The sequence below is a fragment of the Pleurodeles waltl genome, chromosome 12 (assembly GCF_031143425.1).
Source record: "Pleurodeles waltl isolate 20211129_DDA chromosome 12, aPleWal1.hap1.20221129, whole genome shotgun sequence".
In the NCBI taxonomy this organism is placed as follows: Eukaryota; Metazoa; Chordata; class Amphibia; order Caudata; family Salamandridae; genus Pleurodeles; species Pleurodeles waltl.
Window position 1 is genome coordinate 692,069,258 of NC_090451.1, and position 24,006 is coordinate 692,093,263.

At 46.4% G+C, this 24,006-nt stretch overlaps 1 protein-coding gene across 1 annotated transcript in view; it reads right to left on the minus strand.

Annotated features, from left to right (window-relative positions):
* Positions 1-22,173, minus strand: part of GIGYF1 (GRB10 interacting GYF protein 1) — a 656,843-nt gene extending 634,670 nt beyond the window's left edge. The window contains exon 1 of the mRNA XM_069215543.1: positions 21,792-22,173. The gene's annotated coding sequence lies outside the window, so the exon portion shown is untranslated. The remainder of the gene's footprint in view (positions 1-21,791) is intronic.
* Positions 22,174-24,006: the final 1,833 nt, after the last annotated feature.

Consider the following 24,006-nt stretch of genomic DNA (forward strand, 5'->3'; position numbering starts at 1 on the left):
TGGTTCCACCCAACTTGTTGACCTATCTCCCTGCTGAGATATTGTACATACAAAGCAGGATACAACAATTCGTCTTGACATGAGACAGCCTCTTGATTGCAAATGAGCCAGGTAGAAGCTCCAGACAACTGATATGGAGATCCAACTCTGCTTTGGTCCAATGACCCCCCTATGAAAACAGACCCGCAACGAGCTCCCCAGCCCCAAAGACTGGCGTCAGACTCTATCACAATCTCAGGGGAGGAACCAAGATGGTCCTGCCATTCCAAGCCTCCATGTGGTATAACTACCAACGCATCTCTGAGCAAGCCTCCTCCGAAAGTGGAATCTGGTCCACATAACAGAGACCTCTTTGAAGAGGAAAAATGTTTTATCTCTGCAGAGCCCTGTAATGGGGAGGACCCGGAAATATCGCTTGAATGGAGGTCGAGAGCAGGCCCACCATGCGGGCAATTGCCCTCAATGATAGTCTGTCTGGACAACAGTAACCTCAATTCTCTCTTGATCAGACAAATCTTCTGAGGATAGAGGATCAACTGAGCTAGAGTAAAATCTACCCGAAAACCCAGAAAATCCAACCTCGGAGATGGAATTAAGCCCTACTTCTGGGCTTTGATAAGGACAAGGGCATTGCACCATAATGATAATGTCGCCTAGATAAATTATGAGACGGACCCCTCGAGCACGAAGAGACTACCACCGGCTTCATCACCTTTGAGAAGCACCAAGGGGCCAAGGAAAGGCCAAAAGGAAGGACCTTGTACTCGTACCAAAAAGGTCTTCAACAGAAACTGGAGGAATCAACAGTGGGGAGGAAAAATAGGAATGGTCAAGTAAGCATCCCTTAAATCTAACCAAACCATGCAGTCTCGTCCCTGGAGGATATCCCTCAGTAAGTGGATGCACTCCATCTTGAAATGCCGATAAACCAAACACCAGTTGAACTCTTTGAGGTTCAATACGAGGTGGGAGCCACCTCCCTTTTTGTCCACTAGGAATACTGAACTGAGAAACCCCATCGGATGAATAGAAGTCTCGACAATAGCGTCTTTTTTCTGAAGAGATGAGGTTTCAGCAGAAATTAAAGTGCGATCTTGAAGGGAAAAATATGTCAGACGTGGAAGAGATGTCTGAAAAAGGGACTCAAAACTCTAGCTTGAATCCTTGAATGGTTTCAAAGACCCAGGCGTTGCAAGTAATTTTGCACCAACCTTGCAAAAAACGCCCCGTCCTGCCCCCTAAAATAACCTCTGAGCTTAAAATAAGGATCACCTGTATATCCTGCATCATGGGAGTAGGGCTGGGTGCCTCTAGACGTCCCTCTGCGGAATCTGGAGCAACATGCTCTCGGGCGAGAAGGGTAGAAGGTGGACACTGAGGAAACCTGGAAACCACCTCTCCCCTGGTGATAGTATCCCAGCTGAGGCCTTTGCTGGTTGAAACGGGCAAAGGTACGCCCTCTGTAGCGTCCGCCCGCCCCTGAAAAAGTGGATGAAGAACCCTTTTAATAGACCCCTGGGCTTTGTCCAAACTGGCATATGTTGCCGCAAAATTAGAAAGCTCCTTGAGGAAAGGAGAACCGAAAAGCAAAACCTGAGCCAAAGAACCAGACTTTGATTAAGAAAGGTCTGCCAACTTTGGATCCATCTTTGAGTGTCTACGTTCATTGGAAATTGCACAGTTAGCGTTCCCCATAAAACATAAGGCCCCTTGAGCCCAACCAACCAGAACATCAGGGTCAATAGTGGCACCAGACTCCTTGACCCGAGAGCCCATCTCCAAAATCTTGGAGAAGGGATCAGTCACGTCTAGAAGTTTGTCTTGGCCATCACGTCAGGCACAATCGATCCCCTTATTTAAATAAGTTTTCAAAGGATCCACATAAGTGACAAGAGTAGGTACCAGTTCAGGTGTCACTGTCACTTTAGAGGTAAAATCCAGTCTTGGACACTCAGAACGTAATCTGGAGTGAACCTCCTTTTTGAACCAATAACTAATGTGGGATTCCACATAGTGAGCTTCTTCTGCCAGGGGAAACCATAAATTAGAAAGGGGGATGCACAATGTCCTCCGGTTCAAAAGTAAGAACTTTTGGCAGAGGAGTAGAATCATCCTAGTGGTGCGATTTCTTATTGCGTTTTTTTTTGGGGGGGGGGGGGGGGGGGGAGATAATCCTCTTGGTCTGAGAAATGCTCTGAAGAGGAGGAAGCCAAATCATTCTTGGACTTCGACTTTGGGGCATTAGAAGCATTTTAGTCATGATTCCTGGCCAGGGACCTGATAAGACTCTCAAAGTCAGCAGCATGCGGATTCTTGCCTGGATTGAAGGCCTGTGAGCCTGCAGCCAGGGAGGGATCCTGGACTACCTGAGATCCAGAAGGAGCCACCCATCCCTGTTGTTCAGTGAAACCAATTAAAAATGGTGTTTAATAGGCCTGATAGCCTGGGTCAATGCTTGATTGACTATATGCTGCACACCAGCATCCAGGGCACAGACAAGGTCCTGCTCAAAGGAACCAGCAGGATCATCCACATAATATTCATCACTTCCTTGATCCTCATATGCAGCCATACTGACAGGAATATATAAATACAAAGGAGCAGAAATGCACGTGATGCAGGACCAATTGGGCAGAAAAAAACAGCCAACAGCAGTTTAAAATAGTAATGGGATGTGGAGGGAGCTCTGCCTTGACATAAACAGGTCCAAACTGTGTAGAAATTATTGCAACCCCAGGGATCTCACACTTGGGGCGTAATTCAGGGAGGAAATACATCCAAAACGCTTTGCCAAGAGACAGGGACACGATTCTCAGTGTGTTCAATAAAAATCTCTTGTGCGCAAAAAAAAAAAAAAAAAAAAAAAAAAAAAATCGCATTCTGCGCTTGCGCGGTAGAAAGGGTTGTCAGAAATAGATAGAGGAACGCACGGCATCACTGCACGTCCTCACTCCCACTCCAACAAATTAAGAGCCGAGCGGCTGCGTCAGCGGGGCAAAAGACGCTCCCAAACGTGAAAGGAAAGAATAATAAAAACGAGCGCAGAGCAAGATCCTAAAACACACCAATAATCAACAACAAGTCACGAATATACAAGATTCACAGCAAAACGAGAAAGCACCTAACTGGCTGCGAAGCAGCAAAGAAAGAGTTGTTCATTGCGTGTCAGTGGTATATAGGGGGACTGCCTCTATGGTTATGACGTGTTGTGGATACACTTGGAATTTGTAGTTTTTTCTGTATTTACTTCTGATTGGCTGCTGTCAAAATCACAGTGAAGGAAGAGAAGCATAATCTGAGCTTCTGGTCCTGACACAGAATCACATCCTAACAATACAATATGAAATGGTTGTGGAGTTCCAACAGGCCTACGTCAATTACATTGTTTGGGGTCAAGGACAACAGGTTTTCATGTTTTTGTACGTTGGACAAGTAGTCCCTACTCCCCCTCCCCCTGCAACACAAACCCTCTGATTGCCAATTTACAGTACCACATTCTAGAGCAGGAAAAGGAATTGTCTGCAGCTGAGGTAGTGTGTGTCCACATGTTAATGCTGTTCGAAGTTGTATTTATGGCTCATTAATGCGCAGCTTTAATTATTAAGGTGAGTGCTCTAAATGTTGTAAGCTAGTACGCACTATTGACAGTGCGTCAAGTAAAATAAAAAATAAAAAAAAACGTACAGACATTTGTAAAGTTAAACAATATTGGGCTACGTATAAACGTTCACAGAATGCTCTCCGATAAGATGCAAATATCTGCAAAAGCTTGAAAGCAAGATTGATGATACTTTGCTTTAAAAAAATTTAAAAAAAGTCACAAAAATGCAACTAGGAAAAAACATGTTCGCTAAAGTACTGTGAAATTTTTGGTACCATTCCTTTGAAGTATCATTTAGTAAGATGTGTTGATTCATGCTAGAAATTCCAAAACAATATTCATAATGGAACATCAGTGTAACTAGTTTTAACAAGATACAGACAAACATGAAAATATACAAGCACTGGCAAAACCAATAGTTCAGACATTGGTTGTCAGTCTTTTGGTGTTGTAAATGTGTGTGTGTCTTGTTTTGACATGGCTTTTGTAAAACTCTTTTACACCAACCATGGAAGAATTTTTACTTCTGATCCTTGTCAGCAATGTGGTTCCAACCTTTCTCAGGATGGGAAATGATTGGTGAAAAATCCTTAAAACATTCAAGTTAGAAGCTTTGCATAGACTCAAAAGGGATTCCAACCATGGAATTAATGCTTACCACTGCCTCCAGGCCCAGTATGTGGATCTGCAGAAAGGTGGCAAAATAAGGAAACTGCTAGCATTCAAGCCCTATTATGGTATTAGCACTAGAATAATCAGAGGTTATTACGCGAGCTCTTATATGAGACTGCCATAATTTGTCACCGCACTACATGGCACCAAAGGGAAAAGTAGATTTTTTTTTAACAGGACAAGCTTTATGAAGCAACCGGTCCCATCTGCAAACAGATATTTTATTAAATACCACACCCCTGATGTGATGAAGCAGATGATATGAACTATAATAGCACAATTGATCAGGGGTACAGAGACATCAGGATCTCATACTGGTGGATGGATTTGCCCTCAGCATTCAAAAGTTCCTCCAAACCTTTAAAAACAAAGACTTGTTTTCTACCAACATGCCATTGTTTCTTAGGTGTGGGGCAGGACACACAGGTACATTTAGTAGATATCATTACCAGAGAGTGCTGAAGAAATCTGCATGAACAGTAAAGGTTATTAATTTGAATGTGTTGAAGACCAGAAGGTACACAACTATGGGAGACATGCTAGCCAAATTTCTCACCTTAAATCAGATTAAAATACAGTACAGTATACCTGAAATAAGTTTTCGCAATAATCAGTTTTTCAAGGCTGAAAATTAAGAAGGGGCAAAAATCCCCTATTCCCCATGGTCCTGGTGCTCAGAGGGACTTCAGAAAGGTTCATCTATTATATAATTACTCTATTAAATCCTTTGTGTGGAAAAAGAATTGGGGCTAGCGGGTGAATCCCCTGTAACTTCCACTAATGTTCAATATACAAAGGGAAACCAGGTTGATGAAGTGAGATTTGTAACCAAGATATCTACTGACGGTCTCTTTAAGGGGTGTTGTGCATGCATTTCTGGACTTTTTGCAACATAAATTGGTCAACACTGCCACATAAATAAGTCCTTTCTGTCACATAATTCCAGGGGTCCTGCATATAGCTAAAGGGCTAATATAGCCAGACTGGAATATTTTTTTTAAAACGCAAACTACTCCAGGTGCAAAACAAAAGTTACAGCCATAAGAAAGCTTAAAAATACACTGAATGGTGGGTGGGGTTATTATTTTGGGGTCCCCACTAATCTAGTGTGGGGTGCCCAGCGATGATATAGACAGAAAGAGCACATTGTGGTGAACATTTTCAAGGTGGTCCCGTTGCCCTAGTACCACCACAAGCTACGTTACAAGCAAAAATGTTTTGTAAATAGAATGCCCTGCAAAGCATTATGGGGCAAATTTCCAAGTGCCTCAAATAGTATAGTATGTTAACTGCAATGCTGAGAACAGTCCCTAGAGGACCCAACAATAACAATAGTATCTCTAAGAAACATGTCATGTAACCATACAGATAGCCCCTAGAAGGCATAACCACATGTAAACAGAATGGCAGAAAATAATGCACAAAAAGAACGAGTTACTTACCTTCGGTAGCGACTTTTCTGGTGGATACATTAGCTACCTGTGGATTCCTCACCTCATGAATACTCCCATGGCGCCAGCATTCGACGGAAATCTTCTTACTAGTCTCTGCACGTCGACGAGGACGTCACTGTCTCGCACGCGACGCCGTCTGACGTCATACAGGCAATAAGAGGTCCTCGACGACGTGCAGACGTCAGTACCAATCATTTTTTACGTGCATGAGAACAACCAGGCAATGCAATGAAAGAGCAAGGCAACATCCATTATATTGTAAAAATACACCACATTGTATGAATAACTGTAAATCTTTTTATGTACATATATATATATATATATAAAACTCTCTCTTTTAAAATATATACACACACCAAGTATATACATAAAGATATATACACATATACATATATATATATATATATATAAATATATTATATATACATCTATTGCACCCTCAAAGACCAAGAGGAGCGCACTCAAGGATTACTTGGCAAGACCATAAAGGCAACGGGGAGGCGGGTGGGACCGTGAGGAATCCACAGGTAGCTAATGTATCCACCAGAAAAGTCGCTACCGAAGGTAAGTAACTCGTTCTTCTGATGGATACAACTACCTGTGGATTCCTCACCTCATGAATAGAGTCCCAAAGCAGTACCACGCCCGGCGGTGGGTGCCTAAATGGTCAAACCAAGAAATCCTGCAGCACTGACCGTGCAAAATGGCCGTCCCTTCTAACCTCAGAATCTAAACAGTAATGTTTTGCAAAAGTGTAAAGGGACGACCAAGTTGCGGCCTTGCAGATGTCGACCACAGGAACACCTCTGGCTAAGGCCGAAGTGGCCGACTTAGCTCTGGTGGAATGAGCTCTAATGCCCTCAGGAGGATCCTTCTTTGCCAAAGAGTAACATATTTTAATGCAAAGAACAACCCACCTGGATAGTGTTCTCTTGTGGACTGCCTTTCCTCTCCTCTTGCCCACGTATCCAATAAACAGCTGATCCTCCAGCCTGAAATCCCTTGTTCTATCGATAAAGAAGCTCAACGCTCTCTTTGGGTCCAGACGGTGCAGTCTTTCTTCCTCTTTGGAAGGATGAGGCGGAGGATAGAACGTGGACAAAGTAATTGCCTGAGCCAAATGGAAGGGTGAAACAACCTTCGGGAGGAAAGCAGCCTTGGTCCTCAACACCACCTTATCCCCATAAAAAGTTGTATAAGGGGGTTTTACTGATAAGGCCTGCAACTCACTCACTCTCCTTGCTGATGTTGTAGCTATCAGGAAGACTGTTTTTAAAACCAAATACCTCAAGGGGCAAGAATGCATAGGTTCAAAAGGGGACCCCATAAGGAAAGTCAGGACTAAGGACAAATCCCATTGCGGCATAACTAATGGCTTTGGAGGATATTGATTTAGAAGACCTTTCAAGAATCTGATAACAATAGGGGATTTAAATAAAGATGGTTGGTCTGGAAGACATATGAAGGCTGACAAGGCCGATAAATAACCTTTAATGGTAGCCACTGCACAACCTTTCTGCGCCAGAGATAGAGCAAAAGACAAAACGTCCGATAGATGAGCATGTAAGGGATCAATCTGCCTCTCTCCACACCACGCAACAAATTTAGACCACCTATTAGCGTAGATAGATTTAGTGGAGTGTCGCCTGGCCGCTAATATAACATCCACTACCTCAGGCGGGAGAGAGAAGGAACTCAGGTTGCCCCGTTCAATCTCCAGGCATGTAGGTGCAGACTCTGGAGGTTGGGGTGTAGAACCTGCCCCTGCGACTGTGAGAGGAGGTCTGCCCTGAAAGGGAGACGGAGCGGCGGGCACGTTGAGAGTTGGAGAAGGTCGGAGTACCACACCCTCCTTGGCCAATCCGGAGCTATTAAGATTACTAGAGCCCGGTCTTGGCGAATCTTCCTCAATACTCGAGGAATCAAGGGAATGGGAGGAAACGCGTAAAGCAACTGGCCGCACCAGGTCATTTGAAACGCGTCCCCCAACGCTTCCTGCATCGGATACTGAAGGCTGCAGAACAACGGACAATGCGCGTTCTCTCGAGTGGCGAACAGATCTACCCGAGGAAACCCCCACTTCTGGAAGATTAAACGGACTTGATCTGGATGGAGACGCCACTCGTGGTCTGCCGAGAAATGGAGACTGTCCGCACGCACGTTCAAAACTCCGGCCAGATGGTTTGCTATCAAGCAAATCCGATGGTCCTTTGCCCAGGACCATAGTCGAAGAGCTTCTCTGCAGAGAAGGTACGACACCACTCCTCCCTGCTTGTTTATGTACCACATCGTGGTAGTATTGTCCGTTAGGACCTGTACCGACTGACCACGAAGGGAAGGGAGGAAGGCCTTGAGAGCCAGACGTACAGCCCGTAACTCTAACAGATTGATGTGAAAAATCTGTTCCTCTGGAGACCAAAGACCTTTGATCTCCAGATCCCCCAGATGAGCTCCCCACCCTAGAGTGGAAGCATCCGTTATGACTGTGGCCACTGGTGGCGACTGCTGGAACGGCTTTCCTTGTGAAAGATTGTTGCTTGCAATCCACCACTTCAAATCCACAGCAGCATCTCTGGAGATCTTGACAGTACCCTCTAGATCCCCTCTGTGTTGAGACCACTGCCTTCGGAGGCACCACTGAAGAGCCCTCATGTGCCAGCGAGCATGCGTGACCAACAGAATGCAGGAGGCAAAAAGACCGAGCAGACGAAGGACCTTGAGGACTGGAACTACCGCTCCATTTCGAAACATTGGAACCAAATCCTGAATATCTTGAATCCGCTGAGGCGGAGGAAAGGCCCGACCCAATGTTGTATCCAGTACTGCCCCTATGAACAGGAGGCGCTGAGAGGGCTCTAGGTGAGATTTGGGCTCGTTCACCGAAAAGCCCAGGTCGAACAACAACTGGGTTGTTGACTGCAGATGACGCAACACAAGCTCCGGGGACTTGGCTTTGATTAACCAATCGTCCAAGTAAGGGAATACTGCTATCCCCTTCCTTCTGAGCTCTGCCGCAACCACCGACATCACCTTCGTGAAGACTCGAGGTGCTGAAGTAAGACCAAACGGAAGGACCGCAAACTGGTAGTGTTGCGATCCCACCACAAACCGGAGATACTTCCTGTGTGACTTGAGTATCGGGATATGAAAGTAAGCATCCTGCAAGTCGACAGACACCATCCAGTCTTCCATGTTCAACGCCAAAAGCACCTGTGCTAGGGTCAGCATCTTGAACTTTTCCTGCTTGAGGAACCAATTCAAGATCCTCAGGTCCAGAATTGGTCTCAAACGACCATCCTTCTTGGGAATCAGGAAATACCTTGAGTAAACTCCTTGACCCCTTTCCTGCTCCGGGACCAACTCCACCGCGCCCTTTAAAAGGAGGACTTCTACCTCCTGTTCTAGCAACAGGAGGTGTTCTTGTGAACAATACGAAGGGCGGGGCGGGATGAGGGGCGGAAACTCCCGAAAGGGAAGGGTGTAGCCTTTTCCCACAACACTGAGAACCCAAGTGTCCGACGTAACAGTCTCCCATTTGGTGAGAAAATGCTGTAATCTTCCCCCTACAGGAGAGGAGTGAGTGGGAAATGGTGGCAGCCTAAGGCTGCTTCCCCTGCTGCACCCCGCCAGAGGATGAGGAAGAGGCAGAGTGCTGCTGAGAAGCTCCCCTGGTGCGGACCCTACCCCTCCCCCTAAAAGATCTATAGGGATGGGAAGAGGCAGGTTGCTGATATCTTCCCCGAAAGGAAGAGGAGGAAGAGCCACGCCCAAATCCACTAAACCTCCTGAAGAATCTGGAAGAGGCCGTGGAAGAAGGAGCTTGGAGTCCCAACGACTTAGCCGTGGCCCTGCTCTCCTTAAACCGTTCCAAGGCCGAATCAGCCTTAGCCCCAAACAGTTTGTCCCCATCAAACGGGAGATCCAACAATGTGGACTGTACATCTGCCGAAAAGCCCGAGTTACGGAGCCAGGCCTGTCTCCTTTCCACCACAGTTGTGCCCATTGCTCTGGCTACCGAGTCGGTGGTATCCAGTCCCGTCTGGATAATTTGGGTCGCAGCAGCCTGGGCATCAGAGACAAGATCCAAAAGACCCTGGGGAAGCTCTGTAAACGAAGAGGAGATGTCATCCATCAGAGCATGAATATACCTCCCCAGGATACAGGTTGCATTGGTGGCTTTTAAAGCCAGACTGCAGGACGAAAAAATCTTCTTCGACTGCGCCTCCAGCTTTTTTGAATCTCTGTCCCCCGGCACCGTCGGAAAAGAACCAGGCGCTGACTTGGACGAACAGGAGGCCTGCACAACCAAGCTCTCCGGCGTAGGGTGCCTAGATAGGAAACCAGGATCAGTTGGAGCCGTCCGATACCTCCTGGCCACGGCTCTGTGAACTGCTGGGGAAGATGCCGGCTTCTTCCACACCTCTAAAACCGGATCCAGCAGAGCGTCATTAAAAGGTAATAGAGGCTCCGCCGCGGCTGAGGCCGGATGCAACACCTCTGTCAAAAGGTTTTGTTTCGCCTCCACCACCGGCAAAGGCAGGTCCAAAAAACTAGCTGCCTTCCGTACCACTGTATGAAAGGAAGCAGCTTCCTCGGTATATTCCCCCGGGGACGAAAGGTCCCACTCAGGGGAAGTGTCCAGCCCACTGGCCGACTCCAGTCCACGCAGCCCATCACCCGAGTCCTCTAGCTCTCCTTCCTCTAGGGCTCGTTGGTACTCCTGCTCTTCTAGTACCCGGAGAGCACGCCTCCTTGAATGCAGTCGTTGCTCAATCCGCAGAGTCGACAATACCTCCGCCGAAGTCGGAGATCGGCGCCGATCTTCCGAAGCCACCGACGCCGCATCCGGCGCCACAGGTAACTTCGGCGCCGACTGAAGAGCAGTTGAAACGGATGGACCCACCGGAGTCACAGGCCGAAATCTCGACGTCGACGGGATGGAAATCCCTGGGGCCAATCCCTCCGAAGCCACCGGAGCGGCCACCGGCGCCGACACTGGCGCCGAGCCCACGTTCCCAAACGGGAGAAAGGGCATAAAGGGTGCCGGCCGAAGAGGCGCAGGATCACCCAAAGAAAAGGCCAAAGGCCCAGCCGGAGCACCCCCTGGAGCCATCTGTTGGAAGATGGCATACATCGCATTCAAGAATGCGGAACTATCGGCTCCAGGGGTGGGAAAAGCCGGATACTGGGGTGCCTGACTCGGAGGCGACCCCGACGCCGGCCTTGGCGTCTGCGCCGGAGAAAACACTTGAGGCTCCAATACCTCAATCACCGACGCCTGTCCAGGCGAAGTTGGAGACGCCGGAGAGGGCAACGGCGTCGAAGGATGCGGCGTCACCGTGGGGCTGACCTCCCATGTCCTCCGGCGCCGATCCGGAGACCTGGAACGAGCCTCCCTTGAATGACGCCGAGATTCTCTACGGCGCCGGGAGTCTCGATGACGCCGATGTCTTGGAGAAGACTTTTTCTTGTGATGCTTCTCCTTTGACTTGGCCATAAACAGCTTCGCCTCGCGTTCTTTAAGGGCCTTCGGATTCATGTGCTGACATGAATCACAAGTCGAGACGTCGTGGTCGGAGCTCAAACACCAAAGGCAATCGGAATGAGGATCCGTCACCGACATCTTGCCTCCACACTCACGACAAGGCTTAAATCCAGACTTTCTCTGCGACATTATTTCCACAGAGAAAGAGTACGCAGCAAGATATACACTGTAACCGCAAGAGTAACAGTTGCTCCCTCGAAGATAACCGTTTCGAATGCACGGAAAAAAGGGAACTGACGTCTGCACGTCGTCGAGGACCTCTTATTGCCTGTATGACGTCAGACGGCGTCGCGTGCGAGACAGTGACGTCCTCGTCGACGTGCAGAGACTAGTAAGAAGATTTCCGTCGAATTCTGGCGCCATGGGAGTATTCATGAGGTGAGGAATCCACAGGTAGTTGTATCCATCAGAACCGTATATTTAGCCCCAAGTGCATACATATTTTCAGGGCTATCAGACCTACTATAGAGATATTACAATCAAAGCCCTTAAAAAACAAGCTACTCTCTGTTGTAAAAGAAAAGTTTCAGCCATGAGAGAGCTTAAAAACTGAATGTTGGGATGGATTATTATTTTGGAGTCCCCACTAACAGTGTGGGGACCCAAACATGACCTAGAGAGTAAGCGTTGTACTGAATGTTTTGGTGGTGGCACCATTGTCCTAAGACAACCACATGCTGAGATATGGGCAAAAATGTTTTGAAACAAAATGCTCGCAAAGCACTAGGTACGATTTTCTGAGCACAGTGCATATTATAGTATTGGCTGTGCTGCGCCATGAGAGCCGCTTTGATGATTTCTATGTTTTTATTCAGGTAAAGCATTTAACAATTACAAGGGTTTTTTGAAAGCCATGGAGCACGGCAAAAGCAAAACTGGGATGACTCTGATTAGGTAACAGTGTGAACAATGTGACGAGCGCTCCAATACCGCCAATCGAGTATGCACGGTTCATGCTCAAAGCGCCATAGAGCACGAAGAGTCTGCAAAGCCTAACAAAAGAGCCCAAAGGCTGGACAAACGTAAAGCATTTGTCAATGACATCAAGGGATTGTTTAAAGGCAAGCCCAGAAACAAATGAAAGTGATAGGCGGGTTTAAAGCCCACAGAATAGATTACAACAGGTTGAAAAGCAGCGCTTGCATGCTCTTACGCTGGACCTAAAAAAGAACATAACAGCAACAAAAACTTCTGACTTAGGAGGTTTAAAGTAGATCTGCCCCTTTCTATGCGTAGGTACACACTTTGAGAGCACTACCAATTTTGCTGGTGAACAGCCAGATGGCAAGGGAAGGCTTGAAAACAAGCACAAGTCCATTTTGCACACTCCATGGTGAGAAAGTGAAGTGCTTATCAATCCCATTCAAGAAGAGAATCATGTCTTAACACCGGTGCCAGTGAGCTTCAGCGCTTAGGATTACAAACATGAAGAGATTTCAGTTCACGATTTTCTGTTACACAAGTAATGAGTAAAAATAGATATGGCATTACTATGGACTGTAGTCCATCTAACTGCACGAGCACGCACAACTTCCCCAAGATAGTTGCAGAGTAACTGCTCAAAGAGCACCAAATTGTGGTGAGCCAAGCGAACAATTTATGACTGAATACATTCGGATATTACTTTCATCTATCTCAAAAGATGAGGAGCCTCTGCAAGTACAGAAGGAAAAGAACCTTACATAGGTAAGCAATGGCAAAGCCAAACATTCTTGTTTATGCGAGAGCTATTGTCTTTGCCAATGTCTTTTAGCCATGTTGTACAGCAGCGTGCCTAAAACATGGGGGGAATAAAGAGCTATGATGCAGCCAAAGTTATTTTTCCCCAGTGTGATGGACAAGTGCGGGGGGCAACAGCAAGGGGAAACAATGACAAGTAGGAGTGGGTAAGGGCATCAACAGAGAAAAGGGGTGGGTGGAAGCAGAAAGGCGCACCAGGACAATAGGGAGTGCGGGACAGAGAAGAAATAGTACAGCAAGAACAGCGCAAGGTGACACCCAGGACACACTGGCTAATTAAGAGGCAGGAAAGAAGAGGGACAATGAAGCCAACAAATGGTAAGCAATGCGCAGGCTTAGTCCACATTACATACATACACTTACCGAGCTTCCCGCTAACCTGCCTGCTCGGGGGATACCCCGTCCAAAAAAAAGCATAAAGTTAACACCTGTTTCACAGACCTAGCCCTAATATTAGCACGAACGGAGATCACTATGCACTGGAAAGACCCTAAGGGACCCAACCTAAACAAGTGGAAAGTGGGAGCTTTGCAAATGGCCGGACTGAGAGTGTTATTCGAAGAAGCGAGACGGCGACAGGAAACATTCGACAATGCCAAGGTATAGGAGCATGTAGTGGTTTGCCTCACAAAAACCAGTGCTGCACTCTCCTGACCATTCCCAGACCCACAGGGAACACCAGCTAGACTAATCAGCGGGACAGCTTTACATACACACATAATCGTGAACACACAGAGCTCAAAAGACTTGAGGTCTTGAACAGAGGTGAGCTCAATGTATAACATCTTAGGATATTGGGAACATATAACTGGGAGGGGGTTTGGGAAGTTTCAGACTTTCAAAGAGGACTTGTTGGTCTGTTTTCCAGAACTATAATTGACTGCTTCAAGTTAATGTGTAAAACTCAATAAAACATGTGGGCAGGCTCATAGACCTTTATTGTAAGCAATACCCCTTGCAGCAACCCCCCCCAAAAATTAAAAAATTAAAAAAAAAGAAAGCTGCCCCATCCACTGAGAAACATCCTTTACCATGCAAATATGTATATAAGGTAAATACGGGCTTAGCATGTGGATGGATGAAAAGGGGAGGTAAGATTAATTTTAGAGTTAAGGAGTGGACAGTGGTAAAGGAAGGTAAGAGCAATTGTATAGCATAGGGATGCATAATGTAGGAAGTTGGCACTGTGTATACTATCTCAAAGTGAGAGATAGTGTGCACAGAGCCCAAGGGTTCCCCTTAAAAGTTGATAGTGGCCAAATTAGAGAATACTAATGATCTATTTTGTGGTAGTGTGTTCAAGCAGTAGGCTTATCAGAGTAGTGTTAAGCATTTGTTTTGCACACACACACACACACACACACACAGGCAACAAATGAGGAACACGCTCAAAGACTTACTCCAGGCCAATAGGTTTTTAGATTGAAAAATATCTTATCTTAGTTTATTTTTTAGAACCACAAGATTCAAATTTGAGGCACGTAAATAAAATGCAAGGTACTTAACACAGGTAAGTATAGAACTTTGATTTAAAACAGTAGTACACACAGTTTTGGTTAAAATGGTAATAGCTATTTTAAAAGTGGACAGTGCAAAAATCAACAGTTCCTGTGGGAGGAAAGTATTGGTTCGTTTTTCAGTTAGTAAAGCACTTAGTCAGTCTCACGGGCATAGGCAGCCCACAGTTGGGGGTTCAAGGCAACCCAAGAGCCACCGCACCAGCAACACAGAGCCGGTCAGGTGCAGAGGTCAAAGGAGGGCCCAAAACACATAGGCGCCTATGGAGAACAGGGGTGCTCCTGTTCCAGTCTGCTAGCAGGTAAGTATCTGCGTCCTCTGGGAGCAGATCAGAGGGGTTTTGTAGAACACTGGGAGTGGGTGGGGTACACACACCAACACACAAAACACAACCTCAGCACCACAGGGGCAGCCGGGTGCAGTGTGCAAAGTAGGTGTCAGGTTTGCTGCAGAAATTAATGAAGGGGCCGGGGAGTCACTCTGGCAATGCAGGCAGGGCACAGGGGGGCTTCTCGGGCCAGGATGAGGGCCCCCTGCTGGTCACTCCTGCACTGGTAGGTGGTTCCTCTCGGTCCTGGGGGCTGCGGGTGCAGTGCTTGGTCCAGGCATCTGGTTCCTTTGTTACCAGGCAGTCGCAGTCAGGGGGGAGCCTCTGAATCCTCTCTGCAGGCGTCGCTGTGAGGGTGCAGGGAGGTCGACTCAGGGTGTCCACGTTGCTGGAGTTGCCTAGGAGTCCTCTGCTGTGTTGGATGTCCTGAAGTCGAGCCGGGGGCGTTGGGTGCAGAGTGTGAAGACTCACGCTTCTGGCAGGAAGTGAGAGTCTCTTTAAAGTTGCTTCTTTGTTGAAATGTTGTTGCTGTTTCTGGACATAGCCGCTTTCCTCAGGAGGTTCTTGGTCCTTCAGGTGCAGGTCAGTCCTCAGAGGTCGCTGGTCCCGCTGGATGCATCGCTGTGCAGGTTCTTTGAGTCTGGAGACAGGCCGGTAGGGCAGGGGCCAAGTCAGTGGTCATCTCTGCAGGGCTTTCAGGTCAGCAGTCCTTGATGTAGGTTGCAGGAATCTGATTCCCTGGGTTCAGGGTCATCCATAAATACTAAATTTAGTAGTGTGTTTAGGTCTGGGGGCAGTAGCCAATGGCTACTGTCCTTGAGGGTGGCTACACCCTCGTTGTGCCTCCTCCCAGAGGCTAGGGGGGCACATCCCTATTCCTATTGGGGGAATCCTCCAAAACCAAGATGGAGGATTTCTTAAGGCAGGGATCACCTCAGCTCAGGAAACCTTAGGGGCTGTCCTGACTGGTGGGTGGCGACTCCTTGTTTTTCTCATTATCTCCTCTGGACTGGCCACCAAAAGTAGGGGCTGTGTCCGGAAGGGCTGGCATCTCCACTGACTTGGATGCCCTGGGGCACTGTAACAAAAGGCATGAGCCTTTGAGACTCACCGCCAGGTGTTACAGTTCCTGCAGGGGGAGGTGAGAAGCACCTCCACCCAGTGCAGGCTTTGGTCCTGGCCACAGAGTGACAAAGGCACCCACCCTATGTGGCCAGAAACTCATCTGGTTGTGGCAGGAACTGGTCAGCCTAACATTAGGAGTCAGGCTGGCATACAGGGGGCATCGCTAAGATGCCCTCTGTGTCCATTTTTCAATAAATCCCACACTGGCATCGGTGTGGATTTATTGTGCTGAGAAGTTTGATACCAAACTTCCCAGATTTCAGTGTAGGCATTATGGAACTGAGGAGTTCATGTTTGACAAACTCCCAGACCATATACTCTTTATGGCTACCCTGCACACTTACAATGTCTAAGGTTTGGCTTAGACACTGTAAGGGCATAGTGCTGATGCAACTGTGCCCTCACCTGTGGTATAGTGTAACCCTGCCTTAGGGCAGTAAGGCCTGCTAGAGGGGTCACTTACCTATGCCACAGGCAATGGGTTGAGGGCATGGCACTCTGAGGGAAGTGCCATGTCATAGTTTTTTTTTCTTCCCACCAGCACACACAAGCTGTGAGGCAGTGTGCATGTGCTGAGTGAGGGGTCCCCAGGGTGGCATAATACATGTTGCAGCCCTTAGAGACCTTCCCTGGCCACAGGGCCCTTGGTACCAGGGGCACCAGTTACAAGGGACTTGTGCCAATTGTGGGAACAAAGGTACAGTTTAAGGAAGTAACAGTGGTGCTGGGGCCTGGTTAACAGGGTCCCAGCACACTTTCAATCATAACTGGCATCAACAAAAGGCAAAAAGTTAGGGGGTAACCATGTCAAGGATGGCATTTCATTACAGATGCATAGTGGTTAAGGAAGTCGAAGTTAATTTAAAATTTTAGGGTGGGGAGTGGTAAAGGAAGGTTAGGAGTAAATGCAACACGCATTTGCAATGCAATGGGTCTTGCATTTCGCCGAGTTAGAACTATTAGCGTTGTATACTCCTAACCAGAGTTTTCTTACCACATTAAATGAAAAAAAATAAAAATAAAAATAGAACTAGCATGCTCGCCCTGTGTAAAATACAGTGCAATCTCACTGCTAAATAAAGAGAAAAAGTAGTCCAGAAACCATCAGGAAAACATGGTGCATCGTATGTTTCCAGTAGTTGGTTGGTGCGCTCGAGGAGGGCTAAACACTGGAAAAGTCATGACTTATGCATGTTTTTCACAAATGAAAGCAAGTGGATTTTAGAAGCAAGCCCACGAACCAATGTAAGGGACTGACGTGACATGGGCGTTGTTAGAAGCCCAAAGAGATTTCTTCAGGGGACGGAGCGCTTTTCGCTCTCCCCTAAAAAGGGGTCTTGGAAACCTCACCTCCCAAAAAATAATTATAAGAGATTAAAAATAAGTAAACCAAATTTAGGTGTGGGTCATAGTTTAGAAAGGTACGGGTAATTTTAGAGTGATGGGGTGAGAAGTAAATGACGGTTGGGGGTAATAAGAGGGTTGAGAGGACGACCCCCCCCCAAAAAAAAAAAAAACAATTAAATATAATATATATTGCCTTACCATGCGTGGTAAAGGCTTCATTGTAAAGGCATGCCCAGAAATATCATACAATACCCCAAAGTGCAAATGACATGGGACCACCAGGTGTCTAATACACACAGACTGCAAGAGACACTGTCTTCTCAAATAAGTACCTGCAAAGCCAAAAAGTCTGGAGTTGGCTGCTGACCTTTGGCTTCGCCAGTGCTCATTTAGTGTATGAATGGCTTTTGCATGAAGACACAAATCATGTATTGTACAAAGACATGCACTGACCAAAATCATATTATACATACACAAATATAAAAGCAAATGTTGCAACAGTAGTTCCTCAAACTAAACTGGATAAGTTTACTGTGCACATTTTGAAAAAATGGAACGTCACTTAGTATCAGTTAAGCCAATGACTGAAGTCGACCCACACTCCATGTTGTGGTCGGCAAAAATAAAATGTGAATGACACTACAGCACAGAAAAATTATTGAAGGGGCTTACTAAAACTACCAGTACTTTTCATGTTAACGTCGAACCTAAATGCATGTAGTGCTGGGAGTAGATTTACCATAGGAGGTACACAGTTGAGGAGCATAAAGCACATTCTTGAAGACGCCAGCTGTCCTATGCACAACTACCACAGAACAAGCAAAAAACAATGTTCACATAGTTAAAACGCCTGGGGAGGGAACTCGGCACACAAAGGAGGGACACCAATAAAAATGAAGCATAAGACAAGCACAACATAGAATGAATAGCAAAAGTGGGCGTGGTTAAAAGCCCACAGAGAGATTACAACAGGCTAGAGCGCTTGCGTGCTCGAACCTAAAAAGTAAGTACCTGTTATAGGTGTGCAGAGGTGTTGCTTGGTCAGTAGGATTTGCGGAGGGGGAGGGGGGGGGGGGGGACATGTGGGGGGGAGGTGAGCTTCAGATTTCCCAACAATCATGCTGCAACGTTTTGTTAGAATACATTACTTGAGAAGCAGGGCACATGATAGCAGCTTAAAGGGTAATGGAAGGAGAGAAGTGCAGATCACACTATTTTTCAAACTAACCCAGTTTTAAGAACTTCAAAACAGAGACGAGAGTGTGTGTGACTATTTTTATCAGTGTGATCATGTAAAAATCCAATGTGAAATGCGACAGACCTCACCATACCCGACGGAAAACACCTGTACCCAACTATTTACAACAGACTACATTTTTTGCGGGGTTGGGGGGTGTAACACCCTAAACATCCCCTCTTAAGCTACGATCCTGTAGGTATGTCTGAAAATACACAAGCCACACCAAGTGCTACACAATACAAACTTCGGCAGTAAACAATCAAGGTTTATTTCACAGCACGTGTATGCCATGGGCACTAACAGCAACTCACAAACGGACTCTAAGTACAGAATGCACAAAGGTGATACGTCCTGGATGTAGCTGTATCATACAGCACACAGGGTTGAACAAAGTTTAACTTTATTACAGAGTACATATGCCGCTTTAGAATAAGTATTTTTATTAGAAAGGACAGTCCAGCTTTGTTACACACTACGCTAGAGTCCAGATCAACAGTTCGGAGTGCAGCATTTTTACAGAGATCAGTTTGGCAGTCGAGAGTGCAGCTTAATCGCATTCTACACAAGGCTGTTCCATTACAAATGCAGATGCCATCCATACAGTGTAGAGCTTTATCACAGTCCTAAGCAGACATCAAGTCCACCCATTGAGAAATCCCCATCTGCTGTAGCTGGACGGAGGGATCACCACACAAACGTCTGGAGTGGTTCAGGTCAGAGGTACGTTTTATTTCATGTTAGGCTATATTACAGCCCGAGAGGTCCTGCTAGGGCTATAATCACCCAGCACAGAGACACCAACATTCCATGCATCTGCAGGTTCTCACAAACATCAATACTCCACAGTATGCCCATCCAGCCCACGCAACATTATTACTTCATCCCCTTTCCTTTCACACAGCCTCTGCATCGCTACCAAATCGATTATGTAAAGCCACTCCGTAGTTAAGCGCCCGTCCAGACGGTAGAACGACACCGTCAATTGTACAGCGACGGCCCATTGACAACTAGGCTGTCCATTCAACCCTTCCTTCTTTTCAATGCCATTGTTTCCACAAATAAGCAAGCCCACTGTCAATGGGCGGTTACTGTGGATATGCCTTGACTTCATTCTGCTGCCGGCTCTTGACTGGAGCACATGACAACCGTACACACAGCAACTTGAAAACTATTCAAGAAGAAAAAATGGTTAATGCCATACCCATTTAAGAGAATTAAAAAAAAATGTCTAAGCGTGGAGTTGATACAGATTAAACCACGTGCAGGTTTTTCTGTAAATGTCTTAAAATAAAATAAAAAGAGTTTATAAAACCCAACAAAGACAGTCTGTAGTAGTGTGATAAGATACGTTTTGAGCACCGATAAACTAGTGCCTAGTTTGTTGATAATATCCTAGACTCATATTTTGATCATTAATACTGACTTTTAGTCAAATCATTATCACCCACTTTAAAGACCACATTAAACAGTCCTTCAAATTTCGCCCAAAGTGAGATGCATTCCGACTGCCGTGCATGCGACCGGACAGCATCTACCCTTGCCTCATACAAGCCAAATTGATTTAAACATCAAAAGCATGGATCCACCTAACTTATTGTACTTGTGCATCGCACAAAACATCTTCCAATTTTACAAAGAAGGTTACAGGGTATATAAAAAAAAAAAACAAGATCGCAATATGTAGTCAAGTATGAAAGAGAGGCCGTTTCATTTGCGACCTCCCTCTGTTCTAGTCCAGCGAAGTGAGCTCAAAATGTAGGTCACTAGATCCTTAACAGGGGCGCCAAGAACATACAACTGTGCCTATAAATACCAGTGTACTGCCATAGCTCTCAACATGTCAGTTTAGCCGTCGGCCCTCAGACACTGCGATGTCTCTCTAGCCCAGAGGTCTTCAAACTGGGGGGCTGGCCCCCCTGGGGGGGGGTGCTCAAGTGATCACAGGGGGCGCCAGAGTATGGCCAAAAGAAGCAGTATACAGATAACAGGCATTTGTTTAAGCAGAAGCATGTTATTGCAATTTTTAAAATATAACAGTACTTAACTGCAATGTTTAAATAGGTCTAGACATATTTAAACATTGCCATCTTTATAAAACAATTGTGAAAAATTCTGAGGGGGGGGGGGCAATGATCTCTATTTTTCAAGTGGGGGGCGGCATTCAAAAGTTTGGAGACCACTGCTGTCTAGCCTTTAGTTCAATACCTGAGATCTAAATGAGAAACTGCTTGCTTTCTGTCTAAAAATAAAGTTAAACAATTAAGCATTACTCCACTGATAGTCTATACTGCCAATGAGATGTTAATAATCTACTAACAAACACACACTGCAGCCCACATCAAATCGGGACGAATCTAATACGGTAAAATAGCCCAGCCGAAATATGCAGTCACAGGTGGACTACTGACAGGAAACATTTCTATTCTTCCTTCAGATGTCGGTAAAACAAGTACTTTGAGCTCGGTCATCAGCTATATTTTTTAAGTTTAAAAAGACATACGGTATAAACACGCATTATTTGCGGGTTCTGTAAGCCACGACTTCCCAATGCAATTTCCGAACGTGTCAACATTAGAACTATGCTTGGGAAGGGTACAGCCTTCAACTTGTCAATATCTGAATGTCAGGGGACCGTCACTGAAGTGTCGCACACTCATTTCAAATTTTAATTGAAAAAAATGTCAAACTGGAATAGGAAACTAACTATTCGTTTGTCGAAAAGTAAAAACCACGTGACTGCTATGCATAGCACCATTGGTCAGCTGCACAAACTTGCAAAAATGCAAGTAAACATAGGCAGCAACGCCACCTTTGCAGGAATGCACATCACATCCAGAAAGGGCAAATCTTAACCGGTCAATAGAAAGCACCCCCACACAGAAACAAAGTAGTAAACACCCAATCTTATCTCCCGGGAAGTTAGGGGTAGCCATTTCGCTCAACATTCATAAATAGTGGCACACCGACACTAATCCAATAGGACAACTTGCACAAACTGGAGAGGCATTTTGGAGATTGCGCCAAATGACGGCCTTTTATTTTTTAAATTGAAACGTAGGGGTGCTCCCCGAATGAGACGTCTGGGCCACGTGATGAGGCGGTGGGTGTGAGGAGAGCGTCCCTCCATTCCGTGCTCAGAAGTAGCCTCCTCCCACCCCCTTCCGCCACAGGGCCTCAGACCTCGTTCACACACACACACACCCCCAGCCACCCCCACTCACCCGCAGCGGGCAGGCCGCTCTGTCCCAGCTGACAGCTGTGGTTTTGAAGGAGACGGGCCCCTGCGGCTATCCAGAGGGGGCGGCTCTCGCCAAAGCGAGGGGGTCGGCGAGAGGGGGTGGGGGGGCGCGGCCTCCTCCTCGGTCTCGCGCCGCCCTTAGGCCCGGGGCTGATAGATAGGGGGCGGCGTCCCGGAAGGGCACGCTCTCCCTCCGCCCTGCTCTCCGCTGCCGGGCGCCCCGTGTTCCCCGCCGCTGTCACTCTCTGTTGGCTCTCCTCCTCAGCTCCGCGGTTGCCGTCTCCTCTCGCTCTCCTCCTCCCTTCTGTTTTCGTGTTTGTACAAGATGGCCGCCCTCGCCCGTCTCGTCACGTGACCTAGTGCGAACGGGGAGGGGGTGGTGCGAGGAGAAAGATGTGTACGGCGAGCACAGGCGGCGTGCGGACGCTGCAAACGTCAAGAGGCGCACGCGCTCAACTCTTGCGTCGCAGTCAGTGCGCGCTAGTGCGTCAGGCAAAGCGTTCTAGGTTTCGGTTTAGTTGATTTGAAAGGAGTGCGGGTACAACGTTTCAGGAAGGGGGCGGGGCACCTTTGCATAACGTATCGCTTTCTGGTCTCAGTGGGCTCGTGGACGGCCCGTTATGGCTGGTGACGTAGCTGGTATTGGACGAACCGTATGTCAACTGAAACAGAAGAAAGACAGGCCGTTTGTGTAATCCCAGTATGTGAGACTAAACGACCGTCGCTAAACCGATAGGTCTGCTTTTTCATTATTAAGGGCGAGATTTTCTATTTCTTCCTTTTCACGTGAGTGGGTGAACGTGAGATTTAGCCTATGGATGCTGGAAGCAGGTATGTTTTTTTTGGCCAGTATTTTGTTAGAGGGTCATTTAGGTGCCCAGGACTGCAGGACCTGCCCAGCCAACTTTCAGGACCGGAGGAGAAGATTATGGTTTACTTTTCAATTTATTTACACTTCAGAAGACTTTTAACAAACCAAAACTACATGCTCCATTATTCACAGCAAAAAAACTACAATGAGAAATGTTCTAGCATTTGCATTAAGAATTTTTCAATTCTATTAAGGACACGGACGCAAGGATTCTGCTTCTCTTTCTATGCTTTTATCTTAACAGCAGCCAATTACAAAGAACTTTTAATACACTACATATCCTATGAACCCAATTATACCACATGACCAACCATAGAGACAAGCCCTATAAAACCTGAGGAATAACACACTTTCTCTTTCTTTGCAAACCAACACAGTAAATTCATTGAATCTGGAAGACCAACATGAAAAAAACTGAAAAAACATCTTGAATCAAGAGACAGGACCAGCCCATCGACGGCATGGGCATAGTAGGAGAAACTCACAAAGAAAATCCCAGAGGCACTTGAGGGTAGAAGACCAATGTTCTTGTTCCTTGAAAAAAGAAGAGCGACGAAAACCCCAAATCCATCTAAATCTGAAGAAATGTGCTGGAAAAACGTCCTAGTTATTTCAGTCCTTTATGTCAAAACAAAATGTTTGACGGTCCAGATCTCTTGTCCTAGTAAGTGCCCTATACTTTGTCAGTGGGTTAGACTAGGGGTATGGACCAAATTATTTGTCTTCTGTGCCTGAAAGAAAATGAAAGAAACCAAGCCATAAAACTGAACCTGGATAAAATAATCCTATAGGTAGAAACAGGGAGGGAAAAGCACTGGAATATGGTAAATATTTGAATGAAAACAGTAAACAATTATAAAACCAGTAGTAGCAATCACAACTTTAACAGTGCGGGTGGGATAATCCTCGCATCTGTGTCCTTAATAGAATTGAAACATTCTTCATGCAAATGCTAGTTTTTTTTTTTTATTCTGTGTCAAGACCGGAGGCTCTGATTATGCTTGTTTAAAGCTGACCCACCACCACGATGCAATATCCACAATATGTATACAAAAAAACAATTTGAACATAGATTCAGATGAACAATCTGCAGCTTCTAGTCGGGAACCCAAGACAAAAGATTTTGAGGCCATGGCCCTTCTAGTGGGATGAGAAATATCAATCCCCGCTTCACCCAAGAGCCAACAAACCCATCTGGCAAAAGCAGCAGACGAAACAGGGTGATAGGGTTTAACCAATGAAATAAATAACTGCCCCCCCTATCAGAACGGAATTCTTCTGTACTTACCTCATAAGCTCTGAGACACTGTATTACACACAATTTGGG